At 41.6% G+C, this 18,585-nt stretch overlaps 1 protein-coding gene and 1 long non-coding RNA gene across 27 annotated transcripts in view; both read left to right on the top strand.

The window, feature by feature from the left end:
• The window catches only part of FARS2 (phenylalanyl-tRNA synthetase 2, mitochondrial), a 347,910-nt gene that overhangs the window by 112,411 nt on the left and 216,914 nt on the right, over positions 1-18,585 (top strand). The gene's annotated exons all lie outside the window — the stretch shown is intronic.
• The window catches only part of LOC146347300 (uncharacterized), a 56,062-nt gene that overhangs the window by 10,447 nt on the left and 27,030 nt on the right, over positions 1-18,585 (top strand). The window contains exon 2 of the long non-coding RNA XR_014790250.1: positions 18,386-18,531. This is a non-coding gene — a long non-coding RNA (uncharacterized LOC146347300). The remainder of the gene's footprint in view (positions 1-18,385; positions 18,532-18,585) is intronic.

The raw sequence follows: 18,585 nt of genomic DNA, 5'->3' as shown, positions 1-18,585 counted from the left end.
AAGCTCAGTGGTATAGTTCGTGCATTGCATGCCAAAGGTCCCTTGTATCTCTAGTTAAAGCAGGGCTGGGAACTTCGCGGCGCCTGGGAGTCATTTTTGCCCCCTGGACCCCCTCAAAAGCTGTACTCCTGCTGCCACCACCACGCTGCTGAATTTGGTGGTGCTAAAAAAAACCCCTTGATTTGCCACCAATTTTCTGGAACAAAGCAGGACAGAAAGCTAATATTGCCAAATTTAGCTTGAAAACAAGCTAAATTTGGCAGTTTTAGCCTTCTGTAACAGTTTGCCATTTTGGCCACCTAATGCGAAGAGAAAAGTCACTGGAAAAGACCCTGATGCTGGGAAAGATTGAAGGCAAAAGGAGAAGGGGATGGCAGAGGATGAGATGGCTAGATAGCATCACCGATGCAATGAATATGGACTTGAGCACGCTCCGGGAGAGAGCACAGGACAGGAAGGCCTGGTGTGCTATGGTCCATGGGGTCACGAAGAGTCGGACACGACTGAACAACAACAACAACAGTTTGCCACTGAAATTTGGCAGCAAGCCACTGATTTTATTTATTTATTTATTTATTTATTTTCGCCACAGTTGCACATTTCTGTGGCACAGCAGCAGCGGGCACCACACCAAGGCGGTGGCAGGGGCCACATGCAGTCTGTTGCTCTCGTGTTACCATGCTTGAGTTAAAGAATTGTGGTTAGCAGGGCTAGGAAAGGCCCCTGCCTGCAACCTGGGAGAGTTGCTGCCAATCAGAGTAGATAGATGGGCAAAATAGTATAAGGTAGTTTCATATATTTTTATATGTTCATGCTTGCTCCCTTTCCAATTTAATAATAAAAATAATTTAAGGGTTCTCTTCTAACCAGACTAAGCCCACTCCTCTTCCCCAGTGTGTCTCCAAATTTGCACAGGTAAAGCATTGCTAGACTTCCCCACCTAATTTTCTTCTTCTCACCAACCCTTTGCTGTTGTCCAATTTATCCCCTGCCCACTTCCATCACTCAGCGCATGGTTAGTTGGTAGCAGTGGAAACTGTGAATGTTTATGCTCTCCCACTATCTGTTGCTCATAGCTGCACCCACGTACAGTGTGTTCAAAACATATGCATCATTTGTTTTCTCCTTTTCCTTATAATTTGTCTTTATGGCTATCTTTAATTTGCTGCTGCATTTTTTTTTCATGCTCACAGTTTTTGAGCTTGTGTTTTGTCTTAAAAGAAGCCTATAATGTTTTTGAAACGTTGGCTTCTCTGATTTATCATTTCTGACACATCCATTATGTATGCTGCAGTTTGGTATTCTCTGGAAGAATTAATATAGCCTCACTCACAATCTGTGTGTGTTTGCATAGGATGAACAAATATTGCCTTGTTGTATGACAATTCAATTACATCTGTTTCTGAGAAGAAGTTATTTGTTTAAAATGAAGGACAGATTTCTGAAAGTTGCTGTTCTCTTATGTCATTTGAACTCCTGCTGCAAATCTTGCGTTGCATGCCTTTTGCAGGAGCTTGCACAGTGAGTGGACCAGTTGGCAATCTGGCATAAGACTGGGCTTCTGTCTGAATGCAAAACTAAAGGTCCTTGCTACAGATAACATTTGCAAGTGAATTAAGGACAATTTGCGTGCACAGTGATATGAAGCAGGGCAAGGATTTTTTCTGTTTAACTAGAAGGAACACATGCTAGCCTCCTCAAAATGATGTACTGCAAAATGTTATGAAGATAGAGTGGTAGTAGGCAAATGTTTGTAGGAGATAGTATTCCTTATAGGTCACTCTACCTGCAGGACACTCATGGTTTATGGAAAAAACAAAGAAATGTAGACTGCACTGCCTGTAGTTAAAGTAAGTGACAGTATACCTAAAGAAATGACATCAAGGCATCTGTACAATTACTTTGGCTATGTGTCCTTTATGGTAACTGATAACTTGGGTGAAATTGCTGTAAGCTGTCTTTAACCCATGGGATAGGGCAAGGTATAAATAAACTAAAGAGAGCATGAAACATGTTCCTTCATTTAGGGTTATTAGTCAGTAGTTATGTTCCAGCCTGGGGAAAACATAGCTCAATGACAAAATAGCATGTGTGGGCAGAGGAACTGTCACTCAGCCATATATCACAAGTAATATCCAGTGGATTCCCATGAAACTGAGGGAGCTGTATTCTGTATAGCTGTCACAATAGTAATGTATGTGGCTGTCCAGGGGAGGCATCACATTTTCCCAGGTACAAAATGGTGCTCAGAATGTAATATCCATGCTGCAAAAGGCTATGTACAATAAATGAGAAATAAACATGCACTGGTTCTATTAAGAAGTTAATGGATTGGGTCCAGACTGAAATCAGTGATATAGGAGGTTGTTCACTCAATTAGACAGGAAATCAGTTTAGATTCTGAACAGGAAACGAAGCAACTACCATTATACCATACTGTAGCATGGAGATAGCGTGAGGGCAACAACAAAAGGTATGTTGGTTACTAAAGGGTTTGGAGGTGTGGCTGATAATTGTTTTGACCTACGGAGTAGGGTGTGTATAGCGGGCAGAGTGCTATGAACCAGGCCATACATTTGGGTTGTTGGAAGGAATTGGTCTCTCTGGAGTACCAGAGAAAGGCATGGTGATTAGTTTGAATTGTTAACTGGAAGGGTTTGAAAGTGATCTGGTTACTGTCAGGGGTGGAAGAGTGTGGTAAAAAATGAGGTTTGTATCATTGTGGTAAAATTGGCCTGCCCCTCTGCTAGGATGGCCACTTATACACCAAAATGTGTCACCAAAAAGGATGACAAAAGAGAGCAGTGATTTGCATAAAATTTGCATATGCTAATTTACAAGTATTTTATTTATTTATTTATTTATTACATTTATATCCCGCCATTTTTCCTCTTTAAGAAACCCAAGGTACATAATCCTCCTCTCCATTTTATCCTCACAACAACAACCCTGTGAGGTAGGTTGGGCTGAGAGTCTGAGACTGGCCCAAAGTCACCCGGTGAGCTTCCATGGCCGAGTGTGGACTAGAATCTGGATCTCCCGGCTCCCAGTCCAACACTCTTGCCACTATACCACATTGGCTCTCACACTGTATAGATGCAAATTTAGAAATTATTATAATTTAAATATTTATTTATTTAAAATATTTCTTGGCTGCCTTTCAGAAGCCCTTCTAAGACAGTGTACAATAATGAAATGCATAATAAAAACGAAACAGTCTTAAAAAGCAATAAAAGCACAGTAAAACAGCAAAAACACAATGCAAACAGTGATAACAACACAAACAACAGCAGCAGCAAACGTATCAGGGGATAGCCAAGGCAAAATAGTATGTTTTCATGGCCTTCTTAAAAGTCTGCAATGATGAGACCTGGCAGAACCCCAGTGGCAACTTATTCTAGAGCTGTGGGGGCCATTGTGGAAAAGGCCCTCTCTCATGTGGTTGCCCATCTAACTTCTCTCAGAGGTGGGCAAATGAGGAGGGCCTCTCTTGCTGATCTTAAAGTGCCAGCAGGCTGATATAGGTGCAGGTGGTGCTTCAAGTAATTTGGTCCCAAACCTTTTAAGGCTTTAAAGGTCAAAACCAGCACTTTAAATTGGGCTTGGAAACACACCAGTAACCAGTGCAGTTGGCACAGTATAGGCATGATATGATCAAATTGCTTTGTCCCCACCAACACTGAGGAGACTGCATTCTGCACCAGCTGAAGTTTCTGAACCATCTTCAAAGGCAGCCCCACATACAGAGCATTACAGTAGTCAGGGTGGACGTCACTAGTGCATGGATAACTGAGCCAAGGTCCATCCTGTCTAGATAGGTCTGCAACTGGCGTACCAGCCTAAGCTGGTAAAACACACTCTTGGACACCGCAGCCATCTAGGCTTCCCCAGACTCAGCACTTAGTTTTTTAGGGGGAGAGCAACCCCTTTCAGAGTAATTGGTTTCCCAACCCACAGTACCTCTGTCTTGTGTGAATTAAATTTCAGCTTGTTTACCCTCATCCACCCAAAACACAAATTCACAAGTTTGACAGACTCCCTTGGAAGTTTAGATGGAAACAGGAGATAGAGCAGAGTGTCATCCACATACTGATGACACTTCAGCCCAAACCTCCTGATGACTTTCCCCAGCAGTTTCATGCAGATGTTAAAAAGCATGGGAGACCGGATGGAACACTGCGGCACCCCACAGGCTAACAGCCATGGGGTGTAACAAAAGTCTCCCAACACCACCTTCTGAGACTTCTGCTCCAAAAGGGACCAGAACCACTTTAAAACCATGCCTGCCAAGTCCAACCCAGATAAACAATCCAGAAGGATACCATGGTCAATGGTATCGAAAGCCTCTGAGAGGTCCAGGAGAACCAACAGGGTTGCACATCCCCCATCCATTCCCCAACTTAAGTCATCAATCAGGGCGATCAAGGCTGGTTCCATCCCATAACCAGGTCTGAAACCTGATTGGAATGGATCTAAATAATCAGTATCATCCAACACTGCTTGGAATTGTGAGGTCCCCACACACTCCAGCACCTTGCTGAAGAATGGCAAAATTGATACTGGGTGGTAGTTATCTGAAATGATAGGAATATAATATATAGGAATATAATGGAAATATAATGTATCTCACCATGGTATGGAAGACAGTGACCACCTGACTTGTGTGCCTGCCTGCTCAGGCTGCTGTCCAGGTGCTAACTGATGATGGGCAACCGTTCTTATGGTTCATTATGGACAGGACAACCCTTCAAATGGAAGATGCCTTCAAACAGATGGTCTTCTGGAAGCCCTTCAAATAGAGTATTGTCCTATGTAAAAGAGGACACCTGGGTACTCTATAGCTCTGCTTGGTGTTGTCATTCACTTAGGGCAGAGGCCAAAAATACTAACTGGAGTAGTTTGATTCTTGATAGTTTTGTTGTATTGGCTCATGTTTCTATGCCTCTTGATTTTTGTTTTATAAAAAATGAGATGTGGGTTAGTGGAATATAAAAATTCTAATAAAAATAAAGCCTGACATGGTGTCAGCTCTTTGCTGCTTGTCAGCTGCTGAGTCAAGCGAGTAGTCCAAACAAACAAGCTCAATGTCAGTGCTGCCTCCAGGTTTTTGAGGGCCCTTGGGCAAGACGCCCGCAATGGGCCCCTCCCTCAGTGAGTCTACCTTCTCACTGCCATTGTCATTAGTTGCTATAGTTCCTCATCCTCTTTTTCATCAGTGCTGCCACTTGTTTGCTTGACAAGTGGCAAGCAAGTAGGCAGTGGCATCTATTGCTTATAGGCCCCTTCCAACCCTACTATTCTATGATTCTTACCACCACCATTATCTGGGCCAGAGGGAGAGGTGTGTGAACAAGTAGGTTGTAATGGTGAAGAGGAGGAACACCTCCATGGGGCCCTTGTCAGTGTGCTCCTGCTGGGGTGTGGCCCTTGGAAGGTGCCCGACCATACCTACCCTTGACACCAACCCTGCTCAAGGTGGAGCAAATAGATCAGGGCCTGAGGGTCCACATGCTCTGGCTGATGGGATTTGGAGCCCAACACCATCTGGAGAGCAACAGGATCCCCATCCCTGCTCTGAATTAACCACCCTGCTAAGCTTAATATTTTGTCTGCATTTATCCTTTGGGCTTTTATGTTTGGGTATAGTGTGGCTCTTTTGAATTGTCTATTTGCCTCAGAATAGGAAATGGGACTACAGGAATCTGTAGCTCAGTGTAGAGCATATACGTAGCATGCAGAAGGTCCCACATTCATTCCCTTGCATCTCCAGTTAACAAGAGCAGGTGGTAGATGAGGGGAAAGACCTTTGCCTGAGAACCTCTGCCAGTCAGAGTACATAATGCTGGATTAAATGGACCAGTGGACTGACTTTGGTATAAGGCAGTGTCCTACATTACTAATCTGTTTGGAACAATAGGAAGGGAATATTTGAGAAAGAATTTCTAAATACTAAGTGTGCAAGAATAAAGCTGGAATACTCTTACATGCCTGTCTTTTGCTCATACTGAAGGGCCTTTGTCCCACAGTGACAGGTGGAGCCCAAATATTTATTACTAGTATTCAGCCATTTCACATGAATAAGTCAATAAAAAGTGTCAGCTGCTGCAGATGCTTAAAAGTATTTTTTCCATCCAAATAGCACCACTGAATTATTAACCAATTTTAAAGTGATGTGTCATTTTTCACGAGCACTTCAGACACATAGAATCATAGAATAGTAGGGCTGGAAGGGGCCTACAAGGCCATCAAGTCCAACCCCCCGCTCAGTGCAGGAATCCAAGTCAGAGCATCCCTGACAGATGGCTGTCCAGCCTCATCTTGAACGCCCCCAGTGTGGGAGAGCCCACCACCTCCCTAGGTAACTGGTTCCATTGTCGTATTGCTCTAACAGTCAGGATGTTTTTCCTGATGTTCAGCCGGAATCTGGCTTCCTGTAACTTCAGCCCATTATTTCGTGTCCTGCACTCTGGGATGATCAAGAAGAGATCCTGGCCTTCTTCTCTATGACAACCTTTCAAGGACTTGAAGAGTGCTATCATATCTCCCCTCAGTCTTCTCTTCTCAAGGCTAAACATGCCCAGTTCTTTCAGTCTCTCTTCATAGGGCTTTGTTTCCAGTCCCCTGATCATCTGTGTTGCCCTCCTCTGAACCCTCTCCAGTTTGTCTGCATCCTCCTTAAAATGTGGTGCCTAGAACTGGACACAGTACTCCAGATGAGGCCTAACGAGTGCTGAGTAGAGGGGAACTAGTACTTCCCAGGATATGGAAGCTATGCTTCTGTTAATGCAGCCCAAAATAGCATTTGCCATTTTGCAGCCACATCACATTGTTAGCTCATATTTAGCTTGTGATCAACAACAATTCCAAGATCCTTCTTGCTTGTAGTGTTGTTGAGCCACGTATCCCCCATCTTGTAACTGTGCATTTGGTTTCTTTTTCCTAGGTGCAGAACTTGGCATTGATCCCAATTAAATGTCATTCTGTTGTTTTCTGCCCAGCGCTCCAGTCTATCCAGATCACTTTGAATTTTGTTTCTGTCTTCCAGGGTATTAGCTATCCCGCCCAATTTTGTGTCATCTGCAAATTTGATCAGCATTCCCTGCACCTCCTCCTCCAAGTCATTAATAAAAATGTTGAAGAGCACTGGGCCCAGGACAGAGCCCTGCGGTACCCCACTCGTTACCTCTCCCCAGTTTGAGAAGGTCCCATTGATCAGCACTCTTTGAGTCTGATTCTGTAGCCAAGTCCGATTCTGTAGCCAATTAGTAACACAATTAGGTTATGCAATCTGATGATTATATAAGAAGTACCGATAAGGTGTCTGCATTACAATGAAATTACAGGGAGCCTTTACATTGAATAGTGTAGGTCAGAGGTGGGCAGCAAGTCGATCTCCAGATGTTTTAGATTTCAGCTCCCAGTATTCATAACTATTGGCCAGGCTGGCAGGGTCTTCTGGGAGTTGAAGTTCAAAATATCTGGAGGTCTACCTATCCCTGGTATAGATAACATAAGAACTACTGCCATATAATGCTTCTTTGAATGATATAATCAATGTTATTTTAGTAGCCTCACAGAAAGCTTCTGGCATTCAAGCTTTTTTTTTTTTAATACTTGTCTGAATAAAGCAAAAGGCTTGACATTCAGAGATTGATTTCCCTCCCTGGAAATAATTATTTAGTCTTTCTCAGCCAAGGGAAAAAAGAAGCTGTTTCCATGCTTGTTGGCACAATTTGGTTTTATCTCTTCTGCAGCATACACTGGCAGCCTAAGCAAGGTGGACCTTTAATGGCTTATCTCCCTCGTTTGCAGCTTGGTCATGGCCAAAGATGTTCAATAAGAGCAGAAGAAATGTTTGCTTCCTAAGTGTAACCATTGCCCTTAGAATAATGAAGAGACTGGAAGGGATCAGAATTACAATTAATCGCATCGCTTGTCTCAAAGCAAGGGATTTTGTAGCTAACAGCACCACTGTACAGCACCACCTAAAAGAAAGGAACATCTAGGGCAGACATGGGTGAGAGGTACATCTGAATCTAGTCATAAATCTCTGGGTGATTTGCACCAAGGATTTCTGACTCCCAGTTTAACAATAGTGATAAGAAAATGACTCCGCCTCCCTGCAAATTATGCTGCTGAAATGAAGAAATGAAATGACAGATGTGCATACAAGTGAATCAGATACTGACTCAGCAGTTCAGTCTTGCCCCTCCCCTCATGCTTCAATTTTAAAAAAATGTTGCATGAACATTTATCCGATTATCTGTTCATTGCCTTTTTATTTCATTTTTTTTTTAATTTTTAAGTACAAAATTTCTCTGGCAATTGGGGTGAAGGGAGATTTCTTAGTGACACCATGGGAGCTACAACCAGTCAGTGTTGTACACAACCAGCTTCTGCTGTAAATTTATTAAAACCTTTTCTCCCTTTCTCCACAGCTTAGTCCTGGAGATGAATAAGTATATTCTGGAGTGGATGCACCACTGCTCTAAAAAATGTTATGTCGGTTTTCTTCATCAGTTTATAACAATCACAGCGTAAAATGTCAGAGAAAGGGGCTACATCTAACATTCTAAGCAAGCTTGAAATGTGTTGTAATATAAGCTGGCCAGGTAGCAAACTTATACTGTTGAAGAACTGAGAATGCCACTTTGTACCTGTCTATTTGCACATTCCGGTTTTCCTGTAATTGTGTCAATGTACCCCATATAATATTAGATTGGTGCAGAATGTTGCAAGTTGTAGCTTAAATTCCATTCTCAAGAGTAGTGTGAGAGCTGTTTAGCAAAAGCTGTCACAGGACTATACCACTTCAGAACTCAGATATGGATCCAGGTCTGAATGGCACCATCTGTAAAATAACTTCCTAGAAGTCTTAAGAAAACTAAATGCATCCCACTATTATGTCTAGGCTAGAGCCCTCTCTTATATGTCTGCTTTTCAAGGCCTGAAGATTTTTTTTAATATAAGGAACATTCATTAATGTGACACTACTTCTCTGCACTGTAATGAAATGACACTGCCCCAAAGAATTCCAGTGCAAATTGGAATACATAATGTGCACATGTTTCTCCCATATGTGCCCCCTCCCTGCCACACTAAATTAAGATTAGCTAGAGAGAGATGATGTTTCAGGTGTCATAACAATCTAAAGTGAGGTTGTCCTTCACCAAATTTAGGGCTTTTTCTGTGGTGGGAGCACGGGTATTGTTGGCTTCCTGACACGAGAGATTCTCCAGGCCCACTCCATTGAGATTTTCACATTTTTAATAACTGTTCTCCCCTTTTGCGTGTCAGGAATCATGTTGTAGATTGAAATGGTATTTTGTTATTGCCGCTGTTTTTTTGTACTGAACTTGAGAAATGATATACAACATTGCAATGTGTGGTCAAAATGAATGGTTCGGACAATCCATTTGCCACAATCATGGTGCAACTCAAGGAAGGTGGGAAAATGCACCTGGTCATGAATGTAGTGGTTGTGTGAATAGATGGCATATAATTCTAAGGCAAAAAGCTTTCCTGATTCCAAATAACCAACTGCTATAAAATCCCCTAAATAAACTTGTTTTCCAGAACATATTTTGAGTGCAGATGAGAACTAAGGATTGTGGTAAGAGGAGGAAAAGTGTCTGAGTCAGAATTTGAATATGACTGTGGAACATAAAACATTTAGCTAATGAATTATTCCAAAAGAACAAGTAGATGGAAGGGGAAATCCTTCCTGTGACTCATAGTAGTGTAGACTTCATTAGCCAAATCTGTTCTGTACTGTCAGTGACTGCAAATTCTAAACTATCATTGACAATAAATATTTGCTTACGGCATTGGATGATCCACAGGGATTTAAACACATTACGGATTCTACATAGAGGGCCCTTCCAAGTAGGAATGAGCAAGGAACATACATGTAGATTATCATATCTGACAATCATTTGTATACAGAGCTTTTGTTTCATGTACACATCCTAGAAAGCCACAGTGAACGTATGTGCAGCCAAAACCTTTTGACAAAGATCAACAGATGCAACTATCTACATGTTGTTTTGAATATTAAGTACTACATTGAAGTACTTGCTTTATAAGAATTGTTTACGTTTGGGTTTGGTTAAAGCTTATGCTGTTTGTTGACCCAAAGGCCCCAAAGCGGTGCACAAGTTTAAAGTACAAATAAAACAATCAAAAAGTACATTTAGCCAAATTCAAAAAGCAATACAGTAATACTTTACAAAACAGCAAGCACATCCTCAGTTATCATAAAAAGCTTGATGGAAAAGAATGGTCTTTACCATCTATCAGAAAACAGAGGAAGGGAGCCAAATACCTCTTGAGGAAGTGAATTCCAGAGCTTAGGTATCACTATGGAAAAAGCCTCGTTTCATGTATTCATCAGATAAAAGCAAGATGTGTAGCAAAGCCCTCTCTGAAGATCTTAATGGATGAGTGGGCAGTCCTTTAGGTATCCTTTTTAGGTTATGACCTTTAAAGCTGTTTGAAACTTTAAAGGTCATAACCAGCACTTCAAATTGTGTTTGGAAAACATCTGAAAGGCAGTTCCACATAGAGTGTGTTGCAATAGTCTAAGTTGGATGTGACTGAAGCATGCGTGACAGTGCCCAGATCAGCCTACTCCAGGAAGGCCACAGCTGGCCCACCAGCTGGGCATCCAGAATAAAACATAGGTCCAAGAGAATGCCCAGAATGCACATCTGGTTCTTCAGAGGGCATGCTCTCCCAGCTAAAGCCCAGAAAATACCCATTGCAAGATTGGGTTTTTGATTGAATAAAAGTACCTCTGTTTTGTCTGGATTAAGGTTCAGATTGGTAGCCCTCATCCAGCTATGACAGCTTCCAGACACTGGATAAGGCTTTCTACTGCTTCCTTGGAAATGGATGGAAAAGAAATATAGAACTGGGCGTCATCTGTATATCGATGACACTGTACTTCAAAGCTATGGACAACCTCTCCCTGTGGATTTATGTATATGCTAAAAAGCATGGGGACAAATTAGGTGACTTGTTGAACCCCAAAGGCCAAGGGGTCAAACAGCAGTCCTTCAGAACCACCTTTTGGAACCTACCTTCAAGTAGTTCTGCAACCAGCACAATAGAGTACCACCCAGCCTCAACCCAGTTAGGCAGTTCAGAAAGATACCATGGTTGATGGCATTGAAGGCCACTGACAGATCCAGCAGAATCAACAGGGATTCACTCTCCCTGTCCAGTTCCCAGTATAGGTAATTGAACAAGGCAGTTACAGTCGCCAAATTGGGGCAGAATCACTGAAATGGGATTAGATAATTAATATTTCTTTAACAGGCTGATTGAGAGGATGGACCAAAAGTATGGCATTGCTAAGGGGAAAGTATGAAGATAAGAGATGGGGGAACAAATCCTTCGCTAGGAAAGAACAGTATCTAAGTAATGTAGTAGATGAAAAGAGTGGGGATAGAAAGTTGAGAAGAAATAAAGAGGCGAAGCAAATGGAGATATTTCTAAGAAGAAGGACATTGACATTAATGTGAAAAGGGTTAGGTAGCTTTTAAGGGCTTTAAAGCAGGCCAGCATTCAACGGAGGTGCCATTGTTCCACCCACTTCAATATGGCAATGTGGACCACCTTTTCTTTGAACTCCTTAGAAGACATCTGGCTATTTCTGTCTAGAAGTTTCAGCAGTCTTCAACATTCAGACCCAGGACCCACCTTTATTTACAACTTGCAGTATGTCCCCCACTCTTCTTTTTACCATACATGTCCCAAGTTCCTGCTTTTACCTCTAGGATTGCTAGATGTAAGACATTATTGGGCTTTTGAACTTTGAATAGTTGCACAGAAGAGGGAATTTTGATAGATTCAGCTTGTCATGCAGGGGTAACAAAACCTACGCTTGCTGATACTCCCTTTTCCACAAACCTGTACAGGTGGTAATGCCCCTGCTGTGATGTACCTTAGGTCAGGATGTGATCCACTTGTGTAACTCAATTCACCAGTTAAAGGTCTTTTCCCAAGAAAACATATAACATTTCCCTGTGGTTGTACGCTGCAGGGCAAGATTTATAGTGGCATAGAAGCTTGTCTACCTTTACTGATTGAAGGTCCCTGAATATCTTTTTAAAAAACCTTCACTGTTATGGACTGCTTCAAATGTTGCCCTACACCCTGCTATTTTGAGATCAATCTGTCCTTGAATCCAAAACCTTTCAGGTTTTTCCCATCTAAGCACTAGCAGGTTTAGGATTCCTCATCAGGCAATGAGTTGAATGGTTCATGTTGACTTTGCCTAGCTGTGTCTGTATGTAGCTGAGTGGCTATATGCTCCTTTTCTGCATACAGTCTTCATCCTATCTAAAAATGTTCTTGCACCAGCCGTGTCTGCAGTGCTTACAATATAAACAATTTTATCACAACAATATCTTTGCACCCAAATATTCAGGGATGCCTGCCAAATAGCAGCCACTGGATTAGCTATGCCAGTTGTGAACAGTGTGGATGCAAAGTGAGGTCAATTTCTTTCTCTATCTCTTTGATGCGGCAAGGATACCCACACCCATGCATGCACACACACTGTAAATCAAAATCCAGCAGCTAGCTGCTAATAGTCTTTCAAGGTGATTCACATGCCATCTGCCTATTCCCAGAATTTTTGTAATGTATTCTAGGTTTCAGAAGGCAACCTTCCCTCCTAGCATGTATAATTGTTTATTTATTGCTCTTTTAGACTGCCCAATTACTGAAATTGTCTGAGAGGTGCACAGGTAAATTTAAATAGCCCCTGGCCCATGGCAAATAAAATTACAATGAAGTAATAATAAAAAGCGCAAAATAAAATCAGCAGTGAGGGTAAAAACTGCAGCACATAATAACACCAAAGTAAAACCACTAGCAAAAAATTAAATGGCGTGAAGATGTAAACGCAGTAAAACATTTCTTAAAGTACATGGGATAAAAAAAATGACTTGGTGCTGAACAGACTACAGTGTAGGCGTCAGATGAGCCTCTTTCGGGAAGGCATTCCACAGATGGGGTGCCACCACTGAAAAGTCTCTCTTTAGTTTTCATGTCAAAACACTGACCTAATTTTACAGTGAGGTGGCAGCAGTCCTGTTACAACTGGAAATCAACCAAGGAATAATTTATATGATGGCCCCTTTTCTTTTTTAAACTAGTGGAATCCTAAAAAAAAGTCCATTCACTGATTCATTTCTTATTATGGATCCTTCTGCAGTGGCAACAAACTTAGCATATTTGTCAAAGAATAATCTTTTTCATTTTTATGATTACTTATTACCTATTAAGGGCCATCACTGCTAGCACATGCTAGAGAGAGTATTAGTACCTGGAGTGGTGATTTAGAAATGGTTTGTACAATATCACAAACCCAGCATGCTCCGAGTCCCTTAACAGAAATGAAAGGTGCTGTTTTGTCATAACTGACTGTCAATTTCCTCAGAGAACCTGTCATAAGGTCACAAGAGGGATGGATTACGCCCCCCCCCCACAATACACACACTTTGTCTCACAAGAAAGATTCGAAACTGCAGTAACCTCTAACAAAACTCATAGCAAAGTTTTAGAATAGGAACATTCTTCTCTCAAAGATGCAAGCAGCTGAATCTTATTTTTAAACATGCTTAAAAAAATTGTATCATGTTTGAAATGGTTTGAATATAGGTTTTACTGAATTGACAAGGACCACTTCTCAGCTGTTTCACCCACCTTGAAATTAGCTGTTTTGTTTTGGCTGTATTTTGGGGGGTCAGACAAAATTATTTGGGGTAGGGTAACAGGATCGGAGTGGTTGCTTTTTTGTTTCTCCAAGAAAGCCCTGTTCTCAGCTGCTTTTTGAATTCAGGGAAATTCAAAATGGCCACTACGATAAAAACTAGCTGCCCCAATTGCCACTTACTAGAGATACCATTATAGGGGATTGGAGTTGAATACCTACAGGAAACCACACAGTTTTATAGAAAGGGTGGATTGTTCCTTGAGCAGCTCATTTTATTTAAGAGGTTCAGTACAATGAAATATGTTTGGAATTTTTAAAATAAGAATGCCCTGCAATAAAACCAAAGATGCTTGCTTTATTCAAAAGCAGACCCTAAGGTTTAACAGGCATTCCGCACAGTCTTCTTTTGCAAGGGGAGGGGGGAATCAGATATTAGCACTGCAATGCTATGCATGTGTAATCAGAAATAAGCCTATTGTGTTCAATGAGACATTCGACCAAGTAAAAGTGCTGAAGAATCAGTGAAATGTCTCAGAGTAAGGCAGTTGGGGAAGATGCCATTTCACAAAACCATTTCTCTTCAAATTACTGGGTCAATTTCATGCTGGTTGTTGTTGTTGTTGTTGAATCACTGTTTCTTCCCCACCCTAGTTTGAACACACAATTGCTACATTCCAGATAGGGATCATAGAATCATAGAATTGTAGATGCTTGAGAAGTTCGATCTTTGTGAATTCTGATATAAACTGGCCTGATCTGCAGATCAGAACATAGTTATCCTTCAGATTCTTAACTTTTCCAAATTTTGCAATGCAATTCTTGGGTCAAAAATATATATCAAAATGCATTTTAAAATGTAAAAATATTTAGAAATGCATATTTTGAGAGAAAATATGTTAAAATATTGGATTTAAATTCATATTAAAATGTGGATTTTCATGTGGATTTTTTTTTTTTTTAAACTGTCATTAAGGCAGAAACATGCCCCAGTCTCAGAATAGGGGCCAGAGGTATCCAGGTCCTTTCCTAAGCCCATTTAGATAAGGTGTGTGTGTGTGTGTGTGTGTGCATGCATACACGTGCAGGTGCATAGGGTCTTACAAACCCTCCTCCCACACACCTGCCTTCCATCACCCTGGCCTCTATTTAGGTGGCTTTTGGGGTAGCATCAAGGCTAAACTCTTTCTTTCCCCGAGGCTAGTGTAAATTGACAATTATACAATAAACCTGAGAGCCCAAAAAAGTATAAAAGGTGGGTTAGGGCAAAGCCTAGATCACGATGCTGCTCAGGGATGCCTTTACCATTGGGCAGAGTGAGGCTGGAAGCAGATACTGGGTCATGTGGAGGGACAGCAATGGCAGCCTATTGACGGATTATTCCTCTCTCTTGGAGGACAGAGTTATGTGACCCAGGCATCCTGCCCTGCATGACCTAAGGTGAAAGATGGTATCCCACCACCAGTACTGAAGTAAGATTTATTGTCAGTTCAGTTGGCTTCTGTTGGTCAAACAAGGGTGGGGTGGGGGGCAGCTTGTCCTTTGCCTCAGGCAGAAAAATGAGTTGGGCTGGGCCTGATGCTGCTGTTCAGGATCATACTGTGATCATCTTGACAAGGCAAGGGATCTCTATCTTCTGTCAAAGCTCATGGACACACACATGTGTAAATCATTTTTTGCCATTTAAAATGTACGGGAGTGGAAAAGACATAGCAGGATCAAAGGACAGTCACTATTCCAATAACTTAAAATGTTGCATGGGAAGTGTAGTGTCTCTTAGGTTGTTTGCAAACTACTTTTCATTATGGTAATACTGAAGAGTTCAGGTCTTTTCCTTTTCCTTTCTGTACATACATTAAGCATCTTGAAATGGACAGCAGTCCATTCTTTTGACCAAAAAACAAAAACAAAACCTCACAGAAATACATTCAAAAGGTATATATTTGCTAACTAAACAAATAAGATATTTTCCCCTCATGAGTACATATGAACCAGTAGAGGGTGCCATATACCTCATGTATTACAGATTGGCCTGCTGCATGCCAATGAATAAATTTAATTTTCAAAGAGAAGTCACAGGGGTGACTGGAACCCAGGTCTTCCAGCCCCCCAGGCAATTGTGTTGACAGCTGAGGTAAAGGAGCAATCTGTTCAGTAGGAACTGGCAGCACCACATTTATATACATTTGCCTCAACTAACTCTGCAGCAAGTAAGACCAACTTTTAATAAGCTGTGCCATGTTGCAAGAGCCCTCCTTGCTGCGTTCCCTTCAACTCACAAAGAGATCTATAAGTATTTTATTTTAAAATGTAAAGGGAAAATCTAAAAGAAAAAAAAGGAGGGTTGTTTGTTTTTAAAGGTGATCCTGTTCATTGGTATTAAGAAGTGATTAGAGTGAGACTTCAGTCAGCTAGAGGATTCCCTGAGGCAAGGTCTTGTCCCACCAGTGCATATAGCATGCCCTGTCTGACACTGGGGAGGCTGGAGAATTGAGCTGAGGGAAGCTGCAGTATGGCGCAGCAGATGAGCACCAGCGGTTGCCATGGAGATCTCTAATACAGCTGAGGCTCAAAGAAAGGGCACTTGCTGAAACACAGGAGCTCCGCAGCAAATGAATGAGGAACCAGCTGAATACAGAACAGGCCTCAGCTAGGTTGTCCCAGATGGAGTTTTAATTTCCTTCTTGCCTCAGCTCTCACCCCCCCCCACACACACACACACACCAAATATCTACCTCAGATTGCCTCAGAAATAAGTTGAAAATAAACAACTGAGCCTTTGCTATATGGAAGGTAGTCCTCCTTGCCGAAAGACATGGGCATATGCTCATAAGATATTAATGGAAGTATAATGGCCTTGGAGGGGAGGGGATGGTGGCTTTTATTAAGGCGTGTGCTCTTCTTGCCACTGGGGCTTTAGTGGGTGCCACGGGATTTGTCGGCAGCATATGTGCTCCTGTTAATGATTGAAAAATTACCACAACAATTAGTCATGGATCGCTGAAGGGAAGGCCCCCAAACGCTGCGGACAATGTGATTAAACCCATGTATGTGACAATTAACTCCCCTGAAGGTTTATCCACCACAGAGGGCCATTACTGCAAGGGGGAAGGCAAAAAAGTGACAGGCAGAAATAATTCAGCAGAATGGATCTGATACAGCTGGCAATATCCATTTTAATCTGACACTGAATTAATCACACTTAGATTAATCTTGTTCTTATTGCACCATTGCTGTTGCTTCCTTATTTATATCCAACCTCCCCCCCACCCCCAATACTATCTGTGCCGCTAAGGCATGACTGATTCAGTTCCTGCCCATTCCATGTTTTTTAAATTTAGAAAGCAAACCCCTCTGTTATGCCATGTTTTTAGGTGGGCTAGGGAGCAATCATGTCATAAAACCTGAGCAGACACCAGATGTAGCACATCTTGAACCCCCTGAGGTATCACAGTTGAATAACCTACAGCAAATATTTTTGTCCAATCTGCTGCCCCTAGCACAGAGAGAGAAATATCCATCCACTTTGCATATCCAGATACATGTATGTGGTTGTAGTTTTATTATGCGTTAAATATGAAACCACAATGCATATTTCTCTCTCTCTCTCTCTCTCTTCTTTCTTTCTTTCTTTCTTTCTAATATTTATATTCACCAGTTTTGGTTACAAGGCAGTTTACAAAATGAGGATAGCAATAAAAAAAACATAATTAAAACAACCAATGGATTAAAAACAGAGCAGTCAGCATTTAAAATGCCTAAAATACTTTAAAAGCCTAGAAGAATAAAAAGATTTTCACTTGGCACCTGAATGAAAGCAATGCTGGCACCAGTCAAACTTTCCTGGTCAGGGAGCCATGGCCAAAAACGCCCTCTTGTTGTCACCCACTTTTCTAACAAGGAAAGGACAGAGAATGCCCGTTCTAAAACAATGTATACAAAACAAACAATACATAATGTAATTTCCTTATCTGGCTGTCAGTTCATATGTGAGTGATGTCTTCTCTGGTATAGACACATATGCCAGTCTAATTCAGTATTCTGTTCCCACAGTGGCCAACCAGATGCCATGGGAAGTCCACAAGAGGGACGTGATCACAATAGCACCCTCCTGGTCATGTTCCCTGGTAACTGGTATTGAGAGGCATCCTGTCTCTGATATTGAAAGCAATATATATCCATCATGGTTTATAGCCATTAATAGTCTTAATCCTCCATAAATTTGTCTAATCCCCTTGTAAACCTATCCAAGTTGGTGGCCATCACTACATCTTGTGGTAACAAATTTCATAGTTTAATGGTGCTCTGTGTGAAGAATTACTTCTCCCTATCCACTTTCTCCACCCCATGTATAATTTTATACTCCTATCATGTCCTCCGTTACTCACAATTTTTCTAAACTAAGAAGCCCCAGACTTTGCAACCTTTCCTTATAGGCGAGTTGCACCATCACCTTGATCATTTTCATTGCTCTTTTCTGAACCTTTTCCAGTTCTACAATCTCTTTTTTGAGGTGCAGTGACCAGAATTGTATACAGTATTCTACTTGTTGCACCATAGATTTGTATAAAGGCATTATGATGTTGGCAGTTTTATTTTTGATTCCTTTTCTAATGGTCCCCAACATGGAATCTGCTCTTCTTTTTCTTTTCTTTTTTACAGCAGCAGTGGGTTGATGCTTTCATTGAGCTATCTATCACATCCCTAGGATACCTTTCCTGCTCACACCCCATCAGTGTGTATTTGAAGCTGGGATTTTTTGCTCCAATGTGCTGCCCTTTTCAGTTGCTTACATTGAACCAAACTTGGTATGTAATGCCCATTTCCTCAGTTTGGAGAGATTGTTTTGGAGAAGTGTCATT

This window comes from Heloderma suspectum, chromosome 4 (assembly GCF_057233095.1).
Source record: "Heloderma suspectum isolate Gila_16-S chromosome 4, 16-S_ref, whole genome shotgun sequence".
NCBI classification, from domain to species: Eukaryota; Metazoa; Chordata; class Lepidosauria; order Squamata; family Helodermatidae; genus Heloderma; species Heloderma suspectum.
The sequence above is the reverse complement of the archived record's forward strand: the minus strand, read 5'-3'. Positions and strand labels throughout refer to the sequence as shown.